The sequence below is a fragment of the Triturus cristatus genome, chromosome 5_2 (assembly GCF_964204655.1).
Source record: "Triturus cristatus chromosome 5_2, aTriCri1.1, whole genome shotgun sequence".
Lineage (NCBI taxonomy): Eukaryota > Metazoa > Chordata > Amphibia > Caudata > Salamandridae > Triturus > Triturus cristatus.
Window position 1 is genome coordinate 972775504 of NC_140588.1, and position 26254 is coordinate 972801757.

At 44.6% G+C, this 26254-nt stretch overlaps 1 long non-coding RNA gene across 2 annotated transcripts; it reads left to right on the forward strand.

Annotated features, from left to right (window-relative positions):
* Window positions 1-1664: 1664 nt before the first annotated feature.
* Window positions 1665-26254, forward strand: LOC146829509 (uncharacterized). 2 transcript variants are annotated; one of them, XR_014962266.1, is made up of 3 exons: window positions 1692-1779; window positions 2072-2157; window positions 25276-26254. It is a non-coding gene; the product is annotated as an uncharacterized LOC146829509 (long non-coding RNA). The 2 variants fall into 2 exon arrangements; XR_014962267.1 differs by lacking the exon at window positions 2072-2157 and having other exon boundaries at window positions 1665-1779.

Sequence of the window (26254 nt, forward strand, 5' to 3'; positions counted from 1 at the left end):
TGGAAGTGCCTGCAGTTGTGCTGGGATTTCTGAGGGACTGCGTGTCGCAAGGAGCTGGAAGCGCGACTCACGAGCAAGAAGCGTGATGCCAAATTTCCGCTGTCGCTTCACAACACGAAAGCGTCTTGCATCGCCGGAGAAGAGGATCGACGTCGCATCAGACGGCGCCGCATCACCGGGAAGCGTGTCGCAGGACCTGTCGCGGCTCAGAAGAATCGTTGAGTCACCGCAGGGCCACCGAAGCGCCTCGCATCGCTGGAGAAGAGGATCGACGTCGCATCAGACGCCGCCGCATCACCGGGAAGCGTGTCGCAGGGCCTGTCGCAGCTCAGAAGAATCGGTGAGTCACCGCGGAGCCGTTGCCTCGTTTCCGAAGCGTCTCGCATCGCCGGAGAAGAGGATCGACGTCGCATCAGATGCCGCCGCTTCACCGGAAAGCGTGACGCAGGGCCTGTCGAGACTCAGAAATATCGTTGAATCACCGCACAGCCGTTGGGCGTGCACGCATCGTGTCGCATCATGAAGAAGACGCCATCTTTGTCGCATTGTACCGGATCTTCATCGCATCACGGCGTTGCGGGCCGCATCGCCACGGAAGCGCAGTAAGAAACCGACGCATCACCTCCCCTCGCAGAGAAGAACCGACGCATCCCCTACGCATCAGTAGGGATCCGACGCATCACCTTCCCTGCCACACTTTCGTTGTATAGCGTTACGCATTCTAAGGTACATTGAACTCAAAGTGTCGCATTTTAACATCTAAAGAGAACTAAGCTAATTCTACCATTTTAAGTACAGTATTGTGGATTTTTGTCGTTTATGGTTTTGTGTTAAATCTATATAAAGAATACATATTTTTAATATACAACTTGTGTGGTGTCCATCTGTAGTGTTTTCACTGGGTTACTGTATGTGGTCACAAATGCTTTACTCACTGCTTTGAGATAAGCCTGTCTGCTCGTGCCAAGCTACCAAGGGGGTGAGCAGGGGTTATTTTAGGAGTGTACCATGACTAGACCCAAGGGCCCCTATTTGGTCAAAGGTACCTACCTCTGCCAACTAGAGACCCCCAAATCTAACATGTAGCATTTCGGATTTTTAATCATTTCCCACACTACTTCATGTAGCGTTACTTACTTAAGACATTCTTATCTTTAAAGAGTCTATTTTTATCAGAATTGGATGGTTGTAGATTAAGCAGCACTATAAGAGGTGATGACACTATAACGTTGTTGGACACTAGGAGTTATGGTTACTGAAGTTCGTGACGTCACGCTTGGTTGCTTGCTATGCTTTTCTATGACTCGGTCTAGCTTTCTATAATGAATTAGTACGTTGCTGTACTTGAGGAGTCATTTCCACTCGAATGTTTGAGATTATATACATTTGCATTTTATGGGGTAAATGACTCGGTTTAAACTGTTCAGAATGACTGAGATCTAAACTGTTCTATTAGAGAAGGATGATGCTAGCACGATTGTCGCACTCTAGGAAGCATGGTTACTGGAGAGTTTGACATAACGTGGGTGCGTTATGTTGTATAAAGATGCGGTTCAGTCATTTTAAAGGAGTTAGCGCGTTGGTGTACTCCAGAAGTCATGGTAACTGGAGTGTCTGACGTTACGCACAGTTGCGTGTCACGTTGCCTAATGACTCGGTCTAGTCTTTTTTCGATTTACCAAGATCACATTCTGTATTTGAGGCTTCCATAGTAAGTATGGCGGCTTCTTTGATTCAGGAAACACTCTAACTCCACACGTTTGTCATGGCCGTACACGGGTGAGTTTCTGAGTGGATTTTAGATTGTTTATGGTCATCGGAGGGGCTTACTTTTGGCCTTTAGAATGAGTAACTATAAGCGTGTTTTGTAAAACAATGAAAATCTACGTAAACAATGAAAATGTATGTTATACCTCAAGGCTATCGGAGGGGCTTCACTTTGGTTTTTAGAGTGAGTAACTACAAGCTAGTTTTGTGAAACAATGAAAATCTATGCTGTACCTTTGAACAAATTAATGTGTTTGTTTCCATGGGGCCTGACTTTAAAATTCCGTATTCCATCCAATTTCAGCCTCAGATGCGAGGTTCGACAAAGGTATATTTAAAGGTTGGACAGTTGATTCGAACTAGTGCACACAACATGTACGATGAATTAAGGTATGAATACGTTGATAATATGGTTTATTTTCACATGTGCACATTGGTTTGTAGCCCACGCACATAGTTTGTGCAAGGTATTGAGGCACGTGTAGACTTTTAAAGCATGGCGTCCTTACACTCCGGGCATGTGGGTCAGTAAAGCTATACGTTTTTGTATCACCTTGTTTATGGTATGTACTAACGGTATGGGTAGTGACGTTTTGTTACTTATAGGGGATAATGCACAACACAAGCATGGAATTTTAGGCATATTTTAATTAAGTATTTTTTCACTTTGGGGACTCTTTAGCTGGTATTTTTTAGGAGCAAATTGTGGCTTTAGGATTTCGTTTTAAATACGTATGATATAATTTTGTACTAATTAGTACAGTGTGTCTTGACAAAAGAATATGTACGATTTTTAGATTTGACCAGACCAATGTGGAACATCACACCACAAGAAGATACCTGTCATTTGTGAGAACTAACCAGTCCTACCACAGTGGGTTTACCTATTGGATCTAATCAATGGTGTTGGTTTCTATGTAATCAATGTGAATGGACGGCGCTCTCTAGAATTATGGAGTTAATCCATTTTGCATCCAATTATGAAGATTACAATTTTTGTATCATATGATGAAAGGAGCACAATTAACCATCATAAGGTTGAAGAAACTCTTAGAATTTATTGTTCTTGGAACCGTCTGCACATATGTTGGCTTAAGAGGATGCTTTTTGTATTAACATATAAGGAATTATCCCTATGTGGTTACTTAAGGGCTCCACCTCTCCCCCCTCCACATGATACTCCCCTCCCCCCCCCCCTTCTACACGATACTGTTCCCATCTAACAACAAGTGAAAACGACACGCAGGCAATAGCCCCTAACTCTCTCCGTTCACCGAAACTCACGAAGCCGCCGCTTAATTCACGACATAATCTTTCACACCACATGCCCACGGCTATCCTCAAGGGCAACATAGGCAACATCAACACTGTGAGCCAGACTCCCATTGACAAGCCCTCTCCTTCCATAGACTGCCCCACTCAGGACATCCTGATCCCAAACTCCCCTACACCTTCCTCTATGAATACAACTCAGAGACTTGCTGGATGGAAAACCAGCTAGAAACCATAATACAGGGCATCAACAAAATCTTATTGAACCGCACCACACCTCTGGAGCATACCCAATGCCCTCTCCCCCACACCCACAAAAACTAACAATAAACACACACGTCCCCACAATGCCCATTGGCACAGCTGGAACACAACCCCCTTCAGAAACCAGCCTCAGAGACCCAAAGAACAAGCACCGCAATGTCCATGAGAGAGGCAAATGATCACGCCGAAACCTATGCAGCAACTCCAGCTGTCATCCCCAGCTCCGAGATCCAGGTTATCACAGGATTTGGAAGAGATCGCATTGTACCGAGAACGTTGAGGCCTCCTGCCTCCCTCACTAATATCCCCATGGCTCCACTAAAGGAGAAACACAACAACAAGGGGGCGACCAACAGCATGCTCATTAACTGCAGATCTGCTACCAAACACGCAACAGAACTAGCAGAAACCATTCTCACCCATGACATAGACATCACGTTCATCACAGAAACCTGGTTGAATAAATCCTCACCACCTATAATAGACATGCTTGTGCCCCCGGGGTTCTCAATCATCAATAAGAAAGAACCATCGAGGCGGGGGTATTGCAATCATCTACAAGAGCAACATCTCCGTAGCGGAAACGGACTCCTTCAAATAACTCATTTGAATACCTAACCTCCACCATTAAGACGACTGACAACAAAACGCTATACTGCAATCTCCTCTACCATCCGCCAGGCAACACCCCTTCATTTGAGTAACACCTTTCTGACCTGATAACACACTGCTCACTCTTGGACTCGAACAACATAATACTAGGCGACCTCAACATACATTGGAATGATGAAAATAACTCTCTGATCCAATCCAAGAATTAACTTCTTCGCAATAACAATCTTTTTCAACACTGCACAGAGCAAACCCATAACAGAGGCTCAATCCTGGATGCCATCATAGCACACGAAGACACAATCACTATTGACCACATTCTCCTTCTCGACTGGTCAGACCACCACATCATTCTATTACACATCAAAAGACCCAATGCCTTCCTCACACAAAAGAATCCCCTAATTGGGCGAGAAACCTAAAGACAGATCCCCCTATCCGACCTAGAAGAAATGGTAAGTGCACGCCTTCCCTCCACCGCATGTGACCTTTCCACATCAGAACTTACTTCACACTACAATGCAACAATGACTTCCATACTTGACCAAATAGCTCCCCTGAAACAAAAAAATGTCAGGAGCATTCCAGTGAGATCGTGGTTCAACACAGACCTAAACTCTGAAAGAAGACAACTAAGAGCTGCAGAAAGGCTCTGGAGCAATAACCCGTCCACAAGCAACCTGGATCAACTCAAAATGGAACGCAAGAAATATAAAAAACACCTAAAAACTGAAAAAACCTCCTTCTTCTCTGGTGCACTAAACAAAGCAAAAAATCGTCCCAAAGAACTCTTTAATCTCATCACACAACAAACATCCAAGCCCCCCGCAACCGCAGTGTAGGCTTCCAAAACTATGTGAGAACTGTGCGAACTTCTTTAACGATAAAATCACCAAGATTGAGCTCTCCCTGAATGACCACCTCCGCCCACCCAATGAAAACCCACCCCCCTGCAAAAAAGACAACAACCCACCCAGGCACTCCCCCAGCAAGTGGAAATGGTTCAAACCCATCTCCGAAATCAAAATCATTGATTTGATTACCAGATCTAATCCCTTATCACACATTGAGGACCCTATCCCTGCCCACCTGGCCAAAAAGCTCAAACTCACGCTAGCCCCGCTCTGGACAAAGATTATAAACAGCTTCCTCAAAACCAGAACCATGCCAAACTGTCTCAAAATCGGACAAGTCACACCATTACTGAAAAAAACGGGCTCTGACCCAAACGATCTCAATAACTTCAGGCCCGTCTCCAATCTCCCATTCTTAGCCAAAATACTAGAAAAATGTGTTCTCCTTCAACTCACCCATCACATGGACAGCAACATCCTTCTAGACCCTCATCAATCGGGTTTCAGAAAAGGTTGCAGCACAGAGACAGCGTTCCTGAATGTCATAGATGATGTCTACAAATCACTCGATAAGGACCGATGCGGTCTACTCCTACTCCTGGACCTATCGGCAACCTTCGACACAGTAGACCACAAATTGCTCATCAATGTACTCCGAGAAAGGGTTGGAGCAGAAGAGGTGGTCCTACAGTGGTTTACCTCCTTTCTGCATAACCGCTCCCAAAGGAAAAAAAAAATCAAAAACTTCACTTCTGACCTACGCCCCATAACCAGAGGCGTCCCACAAGAATCAGTTCTCTCACCCTCACTGTTAAACATCTACATGGAGCCCCTCACCACCATACTCAAAAAGCCAACATCCCCTTCCACCTCTATGCAGACGACACCCAGATATACCTAGAAACTTCCTCCATTGGGGACATTCAAAGACTTAATGACACTCTCAGAGAAGCCCAACACTGGCTATCCCACAACCACCTGAAACTCAACCAAGATAAAACGGAAATCCTTTTCATATCCAACAAAGAGCAGACCCCCAAAATCACAGAATGGCTAAAAACCATAGATGCTCTCAACTGCAATCTCATCCCGGCCGACTCCATAAAATCACTGGAAATCACTCTGGACCCTAACCTAGACATGATCAAACATATCAAGACCACCGCAAAGAGTACTTTCTTCAACCTAAAACTACTGAACAAAATAAAACCCTTCATCCCTCCCAATGACCTTAAACAAGCCACACAATCCCTGGTTCTGTCCAGATTGGATTACGGGAACGCTACCCTCACAGGAATGGCAAACTCTCACCTAGCTCCCCTCAGATCAACTCTAAATGGAGCAGGCAGAATGGTCACTGGAGTAAAGAAATACGAACACATCTCCCCCGCTCTCAAAGAGTTAAAATGGCTCCCAATCGAAATGCGTGTCAGCTTCAGAACTGCTTGTCTCACACACAAAGCTCTTCACACGGGTAAACCTGCCTACCTGGCCTCCAAACTCAACAAAGCTGGGCAGACAAGGACCCCCAGGAGCACTAACACTCCACTTCTCATCCCTCCGAAAACTCGTAAACAAAAAACCTTATTGCACTCCTTCTCTGGAAATGCGCCCAAAATTTGGAACACCATCCCAGTCCATATCAGGACTAACCCATCCTTCAAAAAATTTGAAAGCCAGCTCAAAGACCTCTTCCTCAACTGAACTCTTCCGAAAAGATAGCTGACACATAACGCGGAATCTTGCACATTGGAGCATCCAGTCACTGTGATAAAAATTGACTTTTACAGCACCTACCTCTTGACTCGCTCCTCTGTACCCCCTCCCTGAACAGGACTCATCACGAAACAATGTGTTTACTACTGTTATACTTCATACCTGATTGCACATGACCATTGTTGTAAAGCGCTCCTATACCCTCAGGTTTGGCCGGCGCTATAGAAAACTCTTAAATAAATAAATAATTATGGAATTCTTTTCTCTCTGAGCCTAATACCATTGCATGTATTAACCGAAAATGTGTAATAGATTTCTTAATTGATTTACAAGTCTGAATACAATTATGAGTACACTCTTCATGTAGATTTGAGACAATATAGAAGGTCTCTATCGTGTGGGTCTGTTACTATTCACCTTTCAATTTTGTATATGTTGATATTCCTGCATGTTATGTGTAATAGATTTTTTATAAAAAATGTATCATGAGCATTAATTATATGTGGATTTGAAACTGTGAACAAGCTTTTATATGTGTGTTTGTCAAGTGTATGTGTATTGTCAAATATGATGATAGTCCTGTTTGTCATGTTTACAGCCCTGAAGAACCCCGAATTGTGGGCAAAACACGTTGGCTGTGCAGCATTACCCATGTCTTATCACAAAGAATGAATAAAAGAAGTACAAGACTATAAAAAGAATAGACTTCTCGCATCGTACTTATGTTACTGATAACAACATTGACTGTGTCTATTGTTGGAAAATCTCTTGTGATTTGCCTCTCTACGTTGGTAAATTTACAGCATTATTTCAAGGCTGAGCATCACCATGCCATAGATCGTCCACCATTATTGAAGGCCAGTCAACACCAGGGATGGGTACCACCAATGTATAGCTAGTCACAATATGCTGAAAATTGCCACCAATACACCAGGGGAAATATTTTATTAGAGATGAGAACTCTCTTGCCTGTATACCAATCTTATGCCAAGCAGTGGCATCCGTATTGTAGAGTGAAGAATACCGGGAGTGGGCGCTATGGGTGCCCCTGATGTACTTAGATTTTCCACCAGTACGGGAGGGCAATATTTTGGTGGGCATGGGCATCAATTTTGGTGGGCATGGGCATCATTATGTCATAGAAACACTGTATCTGCCATAATTACTTCCAAAATAAGGGCCAGCATTTTTTCAGGGGTGGGCACCACCATGTCGAAGATAGCCTAAAATCCCAGGACGTACCATCAAGATGTGAGTGACATCTTTATTCCAGGTGTGAGCATCATCACATCACAGACACTCGCCTCTCTCCACCAAGCATATGTGTCATATTCACTCTTTTAGTCAATTATAACTTTGGATCGGTGGAACTACTCCGCCCTCCCTCCCTCCCCTGCTTAATCTTTTATCTTCCAGGTGTTCAGTAACTCAAAGCTCTCAGATCAGTTTATCTTTGCATTTTGGTACTCGTGTGCTGCATTTATGATGAGGAAAACACAATTCAAGTACCAGAATAAGAAGAAGAAGAAGGAGTGGGAGAGCTACTTACACATAACATGGGACAATGTGAAAACTCTGTCCCACCCTTAGTATTTGGCCAGACTGGCTCAGTTCCCAATGCAAAGTGCATATTTTACCAAAGGCAGCATCGCGTTTGCCAGGCACGCGGGCCACCTTCGCTGCGAGTCAATTTATTAACCACATACGTGTTCTATTTTCAAACGGAGGTTTCAAGATGTCCATTGTCCAATATCAGGTGAGAGTAGCTCCGCCAGACCCATTAACGTATTTGCATTATGGCCCTTGTACTCCTACTTTTAAACTGAAATAGGCAACACTACACACACGAAAATACAAATATCAGGGGTGATTAAGCTACTAACACTGGACCTGGGCAGACCTAGGAGCTGTGATCATGGGCGTCCGCAGGGGGGGCAAGGAGGGGCGCTTGCCCCCTCCCCCCCTGGGGTGCTCCTCCTTGCCCCCCTTGCGGCCATCCATGCTTTTACGGACGCCTTTTGTCCGTAATTACGGGCCCTGCAGGGAGCAGAGCTGTTCCCTGCCAGATGCCTCAACTCCCTGATCGGGCGCCTCGCACTCCTCCTCGCAGCCCCTCCCGCCCATTGTCATGCTGTCTGTGGCTGATTATCACAAACAGAATGACAATGGCCAGTTTGAGCTGCGCGCCACAAGCACGAGTGGTTAGGTCTGGACACAAAGACCTCCTTTTAACCAGTGCTTAATTTGCAAAAGCAGAAGTGCCGGTGCCGAAAATGTTTCCAAGGAGGCCATAGCCCACGTTTATCTCTGGTGTGCCCCACCTTCAACACTAGCACTGCCTCAGTCTATCTTCTAACCATGCTCTGATGTTTGTCCCATAGGTCTTTTCTCTAAGAGTCTATCCTCTCACCTCTCTAATCATTTTCTATCGTCTTTGTCACACCTGGTGTGTTACCTACTTCCCTGTATTTCTGATTTGCCCTCTATTCCTTATGCATTCTACCCATGCCCGTTTTCATCTTCCTTTTTATCCATATTCTGCTTTCTCTCCCCTCGATCTTGGCTCTTTACTTTCACTCTTCTAGCAGTGATTAGCTGTATCTCCGTTTTATCCTTTCTCTGCTCTTTTTTTCTCTCTGCCATGTCCTGTCCTCTACATCCTTTCAATCTATCTTCTCCCTTCTATCACGGTCTGCTGCGCACCATGTCTGCCTTCTCTTTCTCTCTGTATCTGATTTGCTCTCCTCCTTTTCTTCTACTCTGCTGTGTTTTATCCCTCTCTTCTCCTTGTTTCTTTCCCCTCTTTGCTCTTGCTCTCTCTCATCTTTACTAGTGCTCTCAGCCCTGTCTCTAGCCTGTACATGTCCCTGCTATTTTGTCATTCCTAAAGAAGGGCAAGGTGACATGTATTTTAATTCTTTATCTAAACCGACACGACACGAGTGCAAAAAAAAAGAAATGCACACCAAAATAAAATGCTTTTTTGCACATATTAATCAGTGCATTGTGGAACAGGCGGCTGCTCCAGCACAGCAGGTTAGGTCACTGCTTGTGCCTCCTGCAATTAGTAGGTCCAGGGGTGACAACGGCATCGGCATCCAATGCTGAGCTTGCTGTGACCCTGACTGCTACAGCACAAGCATTGTCCCCGACCGTAATGCTGCCAATGCCGGTGTGTATGGCTGTGGCGCCTGCTGGACTCACGCGCTGAACAATTAGCATGCTGGGGGGCAGCGCACAAACGGGTGACTCCATGGCGCACAAAAGTTGTGCTCGGCCACAGCCGTATTGAGCACATTGCGGATAGCAGCAATGTAGGGCTGCCATCTATACCACTCTGGTCACGAAGCAATTTGAAAATGCACACTTAATTTAGTTTATTCTTCCTCGCGACCTCACTCCCAAGTTCCAAATGAGCTCTCGGAGCTTCCTTGCCTGAAATCCGTCATGAGCTAGCCCCCACCTACAATTAGCCAATGGGAGGCTCAGGCAATGGCAGGGTGAAACAGACTCGGGGAATCGAACGCAAGCCATTTTTTGACGATGACTTCTTGAATTCGTGACAGGTGTGATGACATCATCACTAACGTGGTGATACACAATCATGCCTGCCTGAACCGGTGTATGCCTGCCTGTGAACACATACCAGCCAGTCACCATGGCAAGGTATGTTATACTTTATATTTTGGAATGGAATAATTAATATTGAGACGACCACCTGCAGGTTCAGAAATCATAGCCCCGGCCCTGTGAAATAAGTTCCGGTGCTGAGCACCGGAAAGCACCGGCTCAAATTAAGCACTGCTTTTAACACAGTGTAGCTTGAGAGCAAGAGGTCTTCTGAATGAAGTTCTGGGGGGGTCGATGCATTATTCTCCCAAGTCAAAAATTGAGGTTGCGCCATAGAACAAATTTTCAGATCCCACCAAAACGTACACAGACTCGTGTCAATAACATATCTATCTGCCAGTATGCACCCTATCATGTCTGGCAGGACATGCTGACCCTGTGTTTCACTGCCTCCTATCCCCCTGCACCCCACTCCCCACTCCCCACTGCCTCATATCCCCCTGTACCCCACTCCCCGCGCTCAGGGCCGGCTCTAGGGCGGTGCGACCGGTGCCACCGCCCCGGGTGCTGACTTTGTGTAGGGGGCGCTAATATGATTTTAAAAGCACCTGCTTCTTTCCTGGACTCCTAGAAATTTTCAGCCACCAATAAAAATGTCTAAATGACTGCAGTGATTAATGCACTTCTTAGAGAGGGAGAGATCGAAGTTTTGTGTAATGGAAGTTTCTACTCATCCTAAGGTAGCGCAGAGGGTTACTATGCTTGCTGCAAAGAACGTGCAGCTCACAAAGTGCGTATAATGTAATGTAAATAGGTCAGTGGGTCACACTTTTGTCAGAGAGACCATATTGTTGATAACTCTTTATGAGTTAAAATCCTAATGTGGAACAGTGAGCAAGTAACTGTTATGAAAGATGCATGCAAACTGTAGGGTATGGGCTAGAGCGTTATGATTTCCCCCCAGCTGTTCATTATCCTAATGTGGCAAAATGGGTTAATTTGGGTAGAAATCAATTCTTATTAATAAAGGGAACCCCCCATCCATGGTGCTAGGTTTTAAATTCTAGGTTTCTGATTCTCCTGGCCAAGCCCTCTTAAACTATCCTGCCTACCTGTACGGATGACCTGTGACTCCTACACCTTCTTGTCCTCTCTCTTATGTAACATTTCCTATGCACTGTTTACACACTTATGATTGTTTGTCTCTATGTAATCTGTGTAATGTAAAGTGTTCTGACACCTTACACGGATAGGAGCGGCGCTATAAAATGAGTTAAATGCACCTGAGACTGAATGGTTACGGAGGCTTGAGGGGCGCTGTGAAAGGATGGTTATGAAGAACCTGTAGTGGAGGTGGTCATTGGGGGTGCCAAAAAGCATTGTCGCACTGGGCGCCACGAGCGCTTAAGCCGGCCCTGCCCGCGCTTACTGCCTTATATCCCTCTGTACCCCACACCTCGCGCTAACTGCCACAACATATCCCTCTGTACCCCACACCTTGCGCTAACTGCCACAACATATCCCTCTGTACCCCGCACCTTGTGCGCACTGCCACAACATATCCCTCTGTACCCCGCACCTTGTGCACACTGCCACAACATATCCCTCTGTACCCCGCACATCACGCTCACTGCCACATATGCCTCTGTATCCCACTCCTCACACTCACTGCCTGATCGCTCATTTTACCCTGCCATTCATCTTCTACGTGTTCTCTCCCCTTCCACTCGTTCTACCTCTGTTCACCCCCTTACTTCTTTTAGTGCCTTACATCTTTCTCAATATCTCTACTTCTTTTCCTCTTCAGTAACATCTGTGGCACATCTCTGCACTTCCATTTTATCAACGCACCCCTCTACCTCACCTGTCTACCTCAGTCTTTATTATTCCCTCTTCCTCAGCTGTCTCTACATGTCTATGACACACCTCTCCCTCTCTCTACCTGGCCCCCTCACGTTCTACGACTGTGTTATTCTCCCCTCTCCAGCTTTGATTTACCTGTCGCTGCTCCTGAATCTTTTTCTTCTACACCTCACTTCTTTGTCTACCCTTCACCCCTCGCTACCCTTCTGTTTGCCTTACTACGGTCTTTACCCGACCCACCTTTCAGTGCCTCTTCCCATTTCGCCTCACTCCCTCACAGCGCTCTCCTAGCATGCATCTGTTTCTCCCCTCACCACCATGCCTGTCTCTACCCCTCCTTATCTTTCTAACCAGCCTAACTTTCTACCTTCCTGTTATTCCTGGTAGCGAACCTTTCATTATACCCCTCCGGTTGTATTACCTATGCATTCAAATTGAGTAGGTCATTGCTGTGCTCCCAACCAGACATCGAGACCCAGTCCCCTAGCCTCTCAACATGCCCAGATATAACAACAAGCATTGGCATAGCCAATTGGTCTCGCCTTTGGCACCTGCTGCAGAACTAAATACTTATACTGCCGGCATCATACTTACCCAGCGCCAAGACGCCTTGGCAAAAGTGAGCTATATAAGTTCTTCAGTCAGTGAGTCAGTCATAAGGTCCCAAAGGCGAGACCTATTGGCTATGCCAATGCTTGTTTTTCTCAGGTTGGCCTGAACATTACCCGATCCTGATTGTCTGCCATTTTAGCCCCGCCCCCATTGATTAACATTAGCCACGCCCCTTCATTTGCCAGGTTCGCCCCCCCCTGGAAAAATTTCTGCGGACGCCCATGGCTGTGATGTGTCTATTTTAGCGTTTTAAAGATAGAAACAGCAAACATCCAACAGAGCCGACCACGTGAATCCCTAATTGGAGTGAAATTGTAAGAATACAAAGAAGGGAAAACTTTATGAAAACACAAAAGTCGCAACATAAAGCTCAACAATCTAGGCACTTTCAACCTAAATCTATGTGATATGCACATGTTAAATCAGGCCCACTCAGCTATTCATCCTAACAATGTTCTGCAGCCCTGCAGAATGCCATAACCGTGTAATTGAGTTGTATACAAAATGAGTTATTACTTTTTATTTGTTTTTTAACTGTGATGGGTGTTTCCTTCTTCGCTGGTTCACCGTGTTCATCCTTATCTTTCTCTGCCAAACAATGTGTCAGCCACGATCTGAGTGCTGTAGACATTAGTGCGAAAATGACTGTGGTATATTTATGATGTAGTTAATTCTACATGCAAAAGATTTAGGTCTACAAACAATTGTCCTCCTTTCCTTCCTTCCTTCCTCTTACTTATTTCAAGTGTTCAGACATCCTTAGGGTTTAGTTAACTGCTTCAGAGGCTGGAAGATAAGTCATCTTGCCCTTGGTGCCGATGCTGGGACCATTCCCACTGATGGCTGTGAGTGCAGGTGAAGGCAGCCCGAGCGTAAGACCACAATATTGGGAGAGACTGTTTTGAAATAAATTGCCTTTATGGACTTCTTGAAAGCAGGGAAGCTAGGAAGGCATCTGAGATTGGCCTCTAGGGTGCTGCATAGGTGGGATCACGGTGCTCAGTCATTGAATTTTAAATGGAATGATTTGATTTCCAACACCACTCTTGCAGGCCTGGTTTGACGTTATTAGATGTTTTCTGGCCAAGGTAAATTGGGAGAGGATGTGGTCTCACGGCTAGAGCTGCTGAATTTGGTGCTGGAAACCAAGGTTTGAGCCTCGAGGTTGCGTCCACATCCTGTGATTCTGAGCAAATCACTTAATCTCCCCGTGCCTAATAAAAATATATTTTTTAAATGAATGTGTCCTTGTGTAACGTAACCGGTGCTCATGTAAAGCGCTCCAATACCTTCAGGTCGAGTTTGCGCTATATAAATTGGCAAAAAAAATATATATTCTAGCTGCCATATTCTGCACCTCTTTCTAGTGTGCGTCTTGGCAGACTTTGTACAAATATCCAATGAGGAACATATAAAGGCTCTTGTCAACTCTACTCTGTGCTTGGTTTAAGAACAATAGACTTGTTGCATCATCTCAAGCTCTAAAGTCATTAGGCTGATATGGATTCAATTCAATTCAGGTGTTTTTGTATAGTGCATAGCTACCCATTCGGGCCTCTTAGCGCTGCTTACAACCGGATAATCAAAGCCTACTTCGCGATATTTACAATGATTTATTGGTCCAGCGATGCTTCAAAAAAACTCAGGCTAAGGCCAGTTAGCGATTGGATTTTAAGACCAGAAAAAAGCTGGTCTAAAAAATGGTGCAAACACACCTGTACATAAGGGAGACAATCCAAGACCCTCATTTGCTCACCTAATGATGCCATGGAGGTACTTCTCTTGCAGCTTGGAGCTCCAAGAAGACCACAACCACCACTATCACTGCCACCACCACCAGGAACACCACAGAGGCAGCGCCAAAGAAGAGAGCGGGTGTATTGTCAGCGCATCACCCTGATAGACCTCCGTCCTGAGGATTTGATAGCACTCTACAGGCTGAAAAGGACCTCCATCTTACGCATACTCTCACAGATAGCACCAAGGCTGCAGGCACCAAGACAACCCTGCACAAACATCCCTATGCAGACAAAGCTACTTGCAGTGCTGGACATGTTAGCCTCCGGTACCTTTCAACCAACCACTGTCAGAGTGGGTGGAGCCTCACAGTCCTCCTTCTCCAGGTTCCTTCCCAAAGTCTTGGATGCCATTATCAGCCTGATGCCACAGCACCTACATGTCCCCAACACTGCACAGGAACAACTTGACAACAAACAAGGCTTCTATGACATTGCTGGGTCTCCGCATGTGTTGAGGAGCAATTGACTGAACCCATGTACTACTTGTGCCTCCTGTGGACACTGCACATATATACAGGAACAGGAAGCACACACACTCGAAGAACTTTCAGGCAATTGTGGACCACCTGGGTCTGTTCATTAATGTTGCTGCAAAGTACCCTGGCAGTGTACATGAATTATATTTCGCCAATCGGTCATCAACCAGCGGTTTGAGAATGGCACTTATGGAAATGGGCTGCTAGTTGGTAAGTACAAAATGAACACACCACACACCTCAAGTACACAAGCATGTAGCTCAAATATGAGACAATGCACAGGTAGCCAATGTAATATGACATGCCTTGGAACATGCCCAAACTATATACACAACCACACAATGCAAATTATTCAAGATATTTGGAAGACAGCCCGACAAGGAAGGAGCCATTAAAATATCACAGAAACCACTATGGCATACTTGTAAAATAAATTTAGCAGAACTCCTCAGACAAAAGTTGCATTAATCAATGCAGTACATGACGCAGAACATATGCTTCTGCTGTGCCACATACATATTTAAATCAACACATGTACCATATGTACAACAAGATGACAGATCACCCTGCTCTCACTTGTGAAAGTGCACAATTAGCTGACATGCAAAAACACAGTCAGCCATGCAGTGTGTGTACCTGCATCATGGCTCTGCAGGTATTGCTGAATGAAGGGAGCACTAACTGCCCACAAATAAAATCAAAAGTTGCTTAGAACATCAGTCTGTGTTGTTGCAGAATGGAACATGCATAGGAAGAGCATACAAATTATCCAATCACATTCTCAACACATGTCGTCATCTACATGTCTCTGCTGGTGATGTGTAGCAATCTGATGCACAAAATAAGAAATCATAATGTGTGTTGATTGGGAACAGACACACACAAGGGTAAATTGATGTGTCGTACCACAACATGCATACATGCAGAGTATAAGTCAACTCATGCACAAGGACATCAATGCATATGTATGTTGTCTTCAAATGTCCCAGAAAGTCAAGTCCAACAGGTAGCAGTGCCACTGTCACCAAGACACTGACCCACCTATGTGGCAAGGTGGATTTAAGAGCCCACAATGAGTCCAACATGTAGCAGACTAGGATTTTCACTCTCAGTTACCCTCAGCACAATGACTACCAATGAGGTCCCCAGATGATGTTCCAACATAGTTTTCATCCCAAGTCAAGGTGGATGCCTAATCTGGCACATGTACTAATGGTGCACCCTCCACAATATGTGCACAAGAGACGTTTTGTCAACAGGCCTGTAAAGAAACTATCATGTGCCTTTTTATTGACCCATACATCCTGACAGTCACAACATGGAGGCAATACACAGGACCCGGACAATGACAACATGATGATGTGTAGTCTGTCAAGTATAGGCAAGTTAATATTTTTTACATAATCACAGGAAACAAATATCATTTCACATATACATTTCTTTCAGTAAAAAAAGATTGCCACTTTTTCAAAGAACATATCACTACACAAAGGTCCTGTATGCTTGTTTTATTACGTCACAAGTACATATATCTGTCAAGTGAAAGGTAATAAAAAAATTGTGCCACTCAGCTATCACATATAGCAGTGGACAGAACATCAATAATAGCACACATGGAAAAAGCAAAAGGCTGCGGGTTGTTCATGTCCATGAACAATCCTCCCCTGCACGCATACACCCTTGCAATATGGTTCAGCCTTGCATCTCAGAAGTGGCAGAGAGAAGTGTAAAGCCATGTAGGCTAAAGCCTCTCTCCACCCCATCCTTGTACATATCCCCCAGTGTTTTCACATAAGCTGTGTCTGTGTGTACTCATGACACATTCAATTTAATATTTAATTTAGTTACAATGTTCAGACACATTTGTCATGTATTGGGCATGATCTGATCAAAAACTCACAATGATCCTGGCTCCTTCACGTGGTGTCATGTGTACAGGGCAGCTTGTGGACATGTTGCATGTCCACTGCTACGACATGTTTAATAATCTCCCTTTGCATGGACATTTTTACTGATGAATATGTTAGATAGAGAGCAAATGAATTAAGAGCCCATCAATACAAACTTTGTAAATCACTCCAGCCATTGTAGGTACATCCCAGAGTGCACACAATTGAGAAAATACATTTTAGTAATGATGTAGCTGTGTATGAACATACCTGGTAAACATTGACACACAGCACTGATGTGCATGTTGGTAATTGTCCTCTCTAATAGCAGTTCCAGTTGACATTGACAGTTAGTTGTTCAGTGAGCATGTTACATTACCACAATGACACAATGATTACGTGTTACAGAGGGCTGAATGACATGATTAAACTTCAATAAGTTTATCAGGAACACTCTTACAATGTGACATATATTGTTGGTACATAAATCTGTCACATCAAATACTTGTGTATTTGATGAGGAATCCTGTGAATCATTTCCATGCGGATGCAAATAACCCCTTCGCTGCTAGGCCTTTCCCCCCCCCCCCTGTGCTAAGCCTTTTTTGGGCTATTTGGGGTAGTGCGCGCTTAAGCCCCTGTAACATTTTGACCATATAAAGTATCCACGCCAAATTTGCGTCCTTTTTTTCCAACATCATGGGGATTGTAAAGGTACCCAGGGTTTGTGGATTCCCCTGGAGGGGTCCCAGAAATTAGCCAAAATACAGCAACATTTTGGGTTTTATGGGGAAAAATGGAAAAAACGGGCTTCAAATGAAAGCGACTGGGTTTTTCTCTGCAAATGGTATCAAAAAAGGGTTTGTGGGGCTGAAATCACCATTTTCCCAGCTTTTAGGGAATGACAGACTTTTGTCAGAAAACCAACATTTTTTACACAGTTTTGACATTTTTCTGGGACATAGCCTATTTTTGCTATTTTTTGTGCTATCAACCTCCTTCCAGTTAATGGTAGAAATGGGTGTGAAAGCAATAATGGATCCTGGAAAGCTATACATTTTAGAAAAGTAGATAACATTCTGAAAACAGCAAGGGGTCATTTGTGTAGATCAATCAAGGTTTCTTTATAGAAACTAACAGTTAAATATAGGAAAAATTGAAAATTAGTTGAAAAAAACATCCTTTTGTGTCAACGTTTTCACCTGTAGCTTCTTCTAATTATAAAAGCTCTTTGAAAGCAACATACCGTTACATCCGCAGGACCTTCCTGGTTGTGGGGATATATAGGACTTGTAGGTTCACCAAGAACCTGACGAACCCAGAGTCAAAAACTGAGCAGCAATTTGCAATGGTTTTTTATAATGTTCAGGGTAATAATTATTGTGGGAAAATGTATACATGGAAAAATCGGTATGAAAGACACCTATGTATTTCTGAAATGGGAACAAATTATAGAGTTTAGAAACAGTACATATTTGTACATTTTCGAAATTGGGAATACTCATACTAGCATGAGAATTATAGGTAATTTTTCAAAATGACTTCTTTTTTACACAATGTCTTTCATTTGGAAGGCAGAAATGCATCAAAAATCAATAGGTAATAACAGTTGCTTTACAAATCTGAATTACCCTAAGTCTCCCGATAAAAATGGTACCTCACTTGTGTGGTTAGGCATAGTGCCCACGACAGGAAATGGCTCAAAACCCAACGTGGACACACCTCAATTTCGTAGTGAAAAATGACCCTTTTTTGGCAAAGTGCTTAGCTGTAGTTTTTTAACCCTAGCTCTGCCGGCACCTAGGGAAACCTGCCAAACCTATACATTTTTGAAAACTAGATACCCAGGGGAATCCAGGATGTGGTGACTTGACTGCCTCCCACCAGGTTCTGTTACCCAGAATCCCTTGCAAACCTAAAAAATTGTCCAAAAAACACATTTTCCCAACATTTCTGTGGTGGGAAGTTCTGGAATTTGCGTGGATCCACAAATTTCCACCCACCCAGCGTTCCCCAAAGTCTTCCAAGAAAAATGGTACCTCACTTGTGTGGGTCGGCCTAGTGCCCGCGACAGGAAACGGCGCAAAACACAACATGGACACACCTCAATTTCGTAGTGAAAAATTACCCTTTTTTGGCATAGTGCTTAGCTTTAGTTTTTGAACCCTAGCTCAGCCGGCACCTAGGGAAACCTACCAAACCTATATCTTTTTGAAAACTAGACACCCAGGGGAATCCAGGATGTGGTGACTTGATTGCCTCCCACCAGGTTCTGTTACCCAGAATCCCTTGCAAACCTAAAAAATAGTCAACAAAAACACATTTTCCCCACATTTCTGTGGTAGAAAGTTCTGGAATCTGCGTGGAGCCACAAATTTCCACCCACCTCGCATTCCTCAATGTGTTGCGAGAAAAATGGTACCTCACTTGTGTGGGTCGGCCTAGTGTTCGCGACAGGAAACGGCGCAAAACACAATGTGGTCACACCTCAATTTCGCAGTGAAAAATGACCCTTTTTTTGGCTAAGTGCCTAGCTGCAGTTTGTGAACCCTAGCTCTGCCGGCACCTAGGGAAACCTAGCAAACCTATACATTTTTGAAAACTAGACACCCAGGGGAATCCAGGATGGTGTGACTTGACTGCCTCCCACCAGGGTCTGTTACCCGGAATCCCTTGCAAACCTAAACAATTGTCAAAAAAAACGCATTTTGCCCACATTTCTGTGGTGGAAAGTTCTGCAATCTGCGTGGATCCACAAATTTCCACCCACCCCGCGTTCCCCAAAGTCTTACGAGAAAAATGGTACCTCACTTGTGTGGGTCGGCCTAGTGCCCGCGACAGGAAACGGCACAAAACGCAACGTGGTCACACCTCAATTTTGCAGTGAAAAATGACCCTTTTTTGGGTCACCTAGGTTTTCGGCCCGTGCTTTGCGGCTATCTAGGGAAACTTACCAATCTCACACATTTCTGAAAACTAGACACCCGGGGGCTTCCAGGGAGGTATGGCTTTCGTGGATCCCCCAATGTTTCCTTACCCAGAATCCCCTACAAACCTAAATTTGAGCTGAAAAAAATCACTTTTTTCACACATTTTTGTGTGGGAAAGTTGTGGCATCACCGGGCTCACACAAATTTCCCACCACCCAGCGTTCCCCCAGGTCTCCCGGTAAAAATGGTGCCTCACTTGTGTGGGAGGCCCAAGTACCCGCGACAGGCAAAGGCCCAAACGTAGTGAGGCGACATCAAAATTGCCTATCTCAAAACCACCTGGTTTTGCAAGGGGGGTCACCTGGGTTTTTGGCCCCGTGCTCAGCTGCCATCTAGGGAAACCTACCAAGCCCACACATTTCTGAAAACTAGATACTCCGGGGCTTCCAGGGAGGTATGGCTTGGTGGATCCCCCAACGTTTCCTTACCCAGAATCCCTTGTAAACCTCAATTTTAGCTGAAAAAATCACTTTTTTCACACATTTTTGTGTGGGAAAGTTGGGGCATCACCGGGCTCACACAAATTTCCCACCAACCAGCGTTCCCCCAGGTCTCCCGGTAAAAATGGTGCCTCACTTGTGTGGGAGGCCCAAGTACCCGCGACAGGCAAGGGCCCAAAACGTAGTCGCTGGTACTTGGGCCTCCCACACAAGTGAGGCACCATTTTTACCGGGAAAAAAGTGATTTTTTAAGCTAAAATTGAGGTTTACAGTGGATTCTGGGTAAGGAAACATTGGGGGATCCACGCAAGCCATACCTCCCTGTAAGCCCCCAAGTGTCTAGTTTTCAGAAATGTGTAGGTTTGGTAGGTTTCCCAAGATAGCCGCCGAGCACGGGGCCGAAAACCCAGGTGACCCCCCCCAGACCATTCACACCACCAGGCACAAATACAACACATTACAACATTCACAAAAAGGGACACGGTACACCCTGCTTCAGAAAGACAAATATTAGTGCACAGCCATCTAATCCTCAAGCACACACACATACTGGTTGGATTTGGCACGAGGGTGAGTGATGGTTCAGTATATACATTTGTATTAGCAAGTGATTTCACAAAAATGAAATTCACTGTTAATAACTGAAAGGGCGAGAAACTGAACCATTGACTCACAGCTCGTGAGCTGTAAAGCCGCGGCAAGGCACCAACCTCTTCACAGGCCATTCATACACCTTTCATACGTGTGACACATACAAAACCATTCATACTGCCAGCCGCGGTCCCATCACATTACAACACTCACACCAGCAGACAGCGCCATTCAAGGGCCCATCACTTTCACATGCCCACATTCCTGACACAGCAACCACACAAGCTGATGGATTGCATGGAGTGGCACTCCGCTAGCAGTGTGTAGTGACCAGCAGAAAGTCACTACTCACACACCGCCAGCTGAGTGCCAGTCCATGCACACTGCTAACCAAACACCAGTCCACGCACACCGCTAGCCAAACACCAGTCCACGCACACTGCCAGCCAAGCGCCGATCCACGCACACTGCCAGCCAAGCGCCAATCCACGCACACTGCCAGCCAAGCGCCAATCCACGCACACCGCCAGCCAAGCGCCAGTCCACGCACACCACCAGCCAAGTGCCAGTCCACACACACCACCAGTCAAGCGCCAGTCCAGGCACACCGCCAGCCAATCACCAATCCATTAACACCGCCAGCCAAGCACCAGTCCACGCACACCGCCAGCCAAGCGCCAGTCCACGCACACCGCCAGCCAAGCGCCAGTCCACGCACACCGCCAGCCAAGCGCCAGCCTACACACACCGCCATCACATTTAGGATTTTTCTTTAGACAAAAATAAAAACAAAAACAAATTGCAAATAGATACAAATCTACTAACAAAAAATCTGAAACTAAATACATTGCACTAATGCCAACCTTGAAACAGAATCAAAGTTTTTAAAGAATACAGACCAGGGAGTTCACTTTACCACTCAGGGATGCTCACAAAAATTATTTTGCGTGTGGTTCGCTCTAAAACAAGCAGGGACACACAGCCCAGTGTTAGAAGGACTCTTCGCCAACAGACTCTACATCTCCTAGTGGGAAAGTCTTTTGAGGATGTGGGAGGAATCAGGAAAGTGGCAATCTTTCAATCGAGCCACATCCTCCACCACTCCAACTCTAGGAACACTTGCCTGTTCCACAACAACAAGGCTGACTATCATAGATTGCTGAAACTGAACAAAAGTCAACTTTGATGCAGGAGAACACTCCTTGAACACAACAAAAGCATTGAAAGTTGCTAAATTAAAGAGATGGATGGCCAACTTCTTATACCAAACGTAAGCCTTATGAATAGCAGTGTAAGGTTCCAACCTCTGATCTACTCTATCAACACCACCCATGTGCTTATTGTAGTCTAAAATGAACACAGGTTTGCGCACTTCAGAAATCTGACCCCAAACAGCCACAGGTGAAGTACTCTCATCATGGATGGTAGTCAGCATGTACACATCCCTCCTGTCCACAAATTTCACAGCTAGTAGTTCATCACTATGCAAGGAACTGCACTATCCCCTCTGAAGTTTTCTGCAAACAAGCTCTTTTGGATAACCTTTACGGTTAGAGCGGATTGGGCCACAAGCAAAAGTGTCCACTTTGAACAATTCCTTAAACAATTGCACAGCAGTGTGGAAGTTATCAAGGTACAAATGGTGGCCTCTGTTAAACAGTCCTCTAGCAAGATCCCACACAATTTTCTCTGAAACTCCAAAAGTGGACGGACATCCAGGGAGGTCAATAGTGGAATCCCTACCAGTGTACACACGGATATTAAAAACATATCCTGTCCTACTCTCAGACAACATATACAGCTTAATTCCATAGCGTGCCCTCTTGCTAGGGATGTACTGCTTATAAACCAAACGGCCCTTGAACAAGACCAAAGACTCATCAATAGATATTTCTTTCCCTGGAGTATAGATATCTGAAAATCGATCTACAAAGTGATCAAGAACAGGCCGAATCTTAAAAAGACGGTCACATTCAGGGTGATCTTGTGGCAATGCCAAAGAATTATCAACAAAATGCAGCATCCGTAGCAAAAGTAAATACCGATCACGAGTCGTAACTGCAGGAAATATGGCCGTTGCCATCAAGGGACTGGTAGACCAATATGAAGCCATGGACGGCTTCCTTATCAAACCCATCAATAGAGTCAAACCCAAAAACTTCTTCATCTCTTCCAAATTTGTGTCCATCGGGTAGCTCTAGAGTGGGGCCTAAGTTTGTCACTGTTGTCCCTCAAAAACTGTTCAGCATACAAATTATTCTGCTCAACAAACTCACCCCAAAAAAATACATCACCCATAAACAACTGAAAAAACTGTATAGGCAAAAAATGTTCACAATCCACTCTACACCCTGCATCACCACTAAAGGCAGGCAACACCGGCTGCACCATGTTTGGATCAACCCAGAGTCCAGCACTTCCAGTAGGAAGCCTAGCAGCCTCAGGCTGCAATCCAGATGCCTCTTGCACCATTGGCACAGCAGTATCCTCCTCTAAAACAGGCACTTCATCCGCACTGAGAGTAGCTTCATCTGCACTGACAGTACCTTCATCACCCGATGATTCCATGTGGAGAGAAAACTCACTGCCTGAATCTTCCCCTCCCTCCTCACACTCAGACGCACTGTCAGTCTCATCATCCTGCTCAGAGGAAGATTCAAGAAGCATACCAGCCACCTGCTGAGCAGTCATTCTACGGCTAGCCATACTGCTTACTAATAAGAGTAACTTGTCAAACAAGTCAACAACAACAAACACTTTGTAAAATATATAATGAACAAAATGCACCTTTATCAGTAATACCTATATACTCCAAAACGATACCACTCACTTGCCAGAAGCAGCTAAATTCACCACCACCTACTCTGCACGGACACAGTATGGATCAACAATATTCCACTAAAAAAGAAAGAGAAAGGAAAATTACACGTAAGACAATGCAAAACACATCACAAAGAATTCCATGCACAAAACACTAACTAAATAGGCTGCCATTATGAAACCACTTACAAAAAAATTCATTCCTACATGACAAAAATAGTCATTTGGAGAAAATACAACAAAGAAGTTTTTCTTACCAAAAAAATGCAACTGCACAAAACTGCAGAACACCGCTGTCGAAATCGCAAACAGGAATCAAAAGCTTTACACTAGAATAAAAAGGAGAAAAAAGGGCGGGTGGGGGGAGGCAGGGGAAGGTCTTCCCCTGCCTTCCCCAGTAACGAAACCCAGATCGACCGCCCACAGGGGGAGCGCCAGCGCTTCCCCCGTGGGTGGGTGTCATGACGAGCTGGACTCATCATGAGCACACGCCTACTGTGTGCCATGACGAGTCCAGCTCATCATGAGCACCGAAAGGGATAAGCAAGCCTCTGTAGACCTAGAAAATGTTGTAATCACAACATTGTTTTGAACAGACTATTGCAGGCTCCGTGCCGAAGCATGCATTAGAAAATCAGCGTAGGACAATCTCAAATCATGCATCAGACATCCTTTCACACTGCAATTAGTTGATGAGTGTTTGACATCATTACCTGCTAAACACACTCATCATCACACAGAACCATTCACACAGGGGCACCTTCAAAATCAAGGAGTTTTTGATTTTCAGACTGTGGGTAAATATTGTCTATTATATGCTCTTTACGTTGACATGCTCAACAGTTCTGCAAATTCAAATGATACTAGTTGGTCATCTGAATGTGTCACACATGAAATACACAATAGTTCACTGATGAATCAGGTGCATGATGGTGATCCTTGCATAACATTGACTAACATGTGCTCAAATCAGACAACATAACACTTTTGGGCGAGGGTGCTTTCATTTGCACTACCATAAATGTGTTCACACTGCCACTGTTTTAAAAACACGGAAGAAAAATCTGTGGTTCACATGCAGCAGCTTTGCTGTCCCATTGGGTCATTGCACAGAAATGTGCAGAGCTGGTTGATACTTGTACACAAAGCGTCAAGCCACATATGCCCTCTTTCCTTGAATGCATGTCAAAATGTAGGCATTGTACCACTAATTGGCTAGTACATGTGTACATGATGTAATCTGGTTGTGTAGCTGTGGTGACACCTCCAATGGCTCACTAATACAAACATTTTCCATTTCCTCAAATGTACTACATGACAAACACTGTTGTGATTAGTCATCTGACTTGATTGCAGACTGTGCAGCCTACTGTCTTCGTGCAGTTGGAATGGCAGGGTCTGCTATGGGCCTTTTATACTTCATACTTCCTGTACTTCCACTGTTGGCCTCGATTGTTTTTCTTTTGCACTGCCAAATTGCAAACAGAAATCCAACAACTGTTGTTACTGCACTGGGTACCTGCCTTGTCATAGCACAGGAATAACCATGTTGTCATGAACATCTTATTCTGATTCCTGCTTTGATGTGTTCATTATTTCTCAGGTTATGTGTCCAGTTGCATGTTATTCTTGATGATGTTCACATAACCTATTTCTCATTATTTATAGGTGTGGCAAATATGCATTATGACATAATGTTCTTGGACTCAGGAAACATGACGTATCATTTTATTTTTTCAGATATCATGTCCCCGGAGGAACAGCGTCAGTTCCTCCAGTGGAAGGAACGTTACCAGCACATCAGGTTTGGGGTACAATGCAATGACTAAGAGGTACTGGGAGGAAAGGGCTGCAAGCAGGTGGAAGTCCATCACAGACAGTACAAAGAAAGCTGGGAAAAACACACCTCCCTGCCTGCATCAACAACAAACCAGAACCAGCCCCAGCAAATCCCAGGACCATCAGGACTCCCTCGGCCAACACAAAGTAAAAGGTCAGCTGTCCCCGGTCTATCAGGACCCGCTCGATCCACATCTTTCACCCTAAGTCTACCTCTCTCACAGAGTGCACAACCGGGGACATCCTCCAGAGCTGCAGGACACAGTGAAAGGTATGTCCTCACAAAGAGGAAGAGGAGGCTTATGTTCAATTTAAACATTCATGTGGCCTGACTTGAACGGGACAATGATGACATCAAGGGCCACTTCATGGACATCAAGGGGGCCCTGGGTCTCCCCTATTAATGGACAATGGTTGTTCATTTTCCCACTCTGTCCAGTCTAATGTTTCCCTCTCCTATTTACCATCCTGTCAATATATTTCATAGTTAGTTAAGTGTTAAGTGTAGATCTAGTGTGAGAATAATATAGTGTTAGGTGTGGTTAGCTTTTTAAATTTTGGATATTCTCTTTTTAGTGCTTCTGTTTGAGTTTCCTTTTCCTTTGGGTGAGGGGTTGATGTGTTTTTAGAGTTGTTAATAAATGAAATAAACAAAAATTCAAAAACTTATATAATTGTTTAGTATGTATGTTTAGTTAGTTAATGTATAGGTTAAGGTGTCTTTGTGCCGTCCCGGATGTGCCGTTAGGGGGGGTGGTAAACTAGTTAGTTTAGTGTAGTTTTATATTAGTATAAGTTAGGTTAGTGTAGTTTAGGATTAGTAAGTATAATTAGTTAAGTATTTTAAGAGTGTTTTTTATCAAATAAATTGCCAATAGTT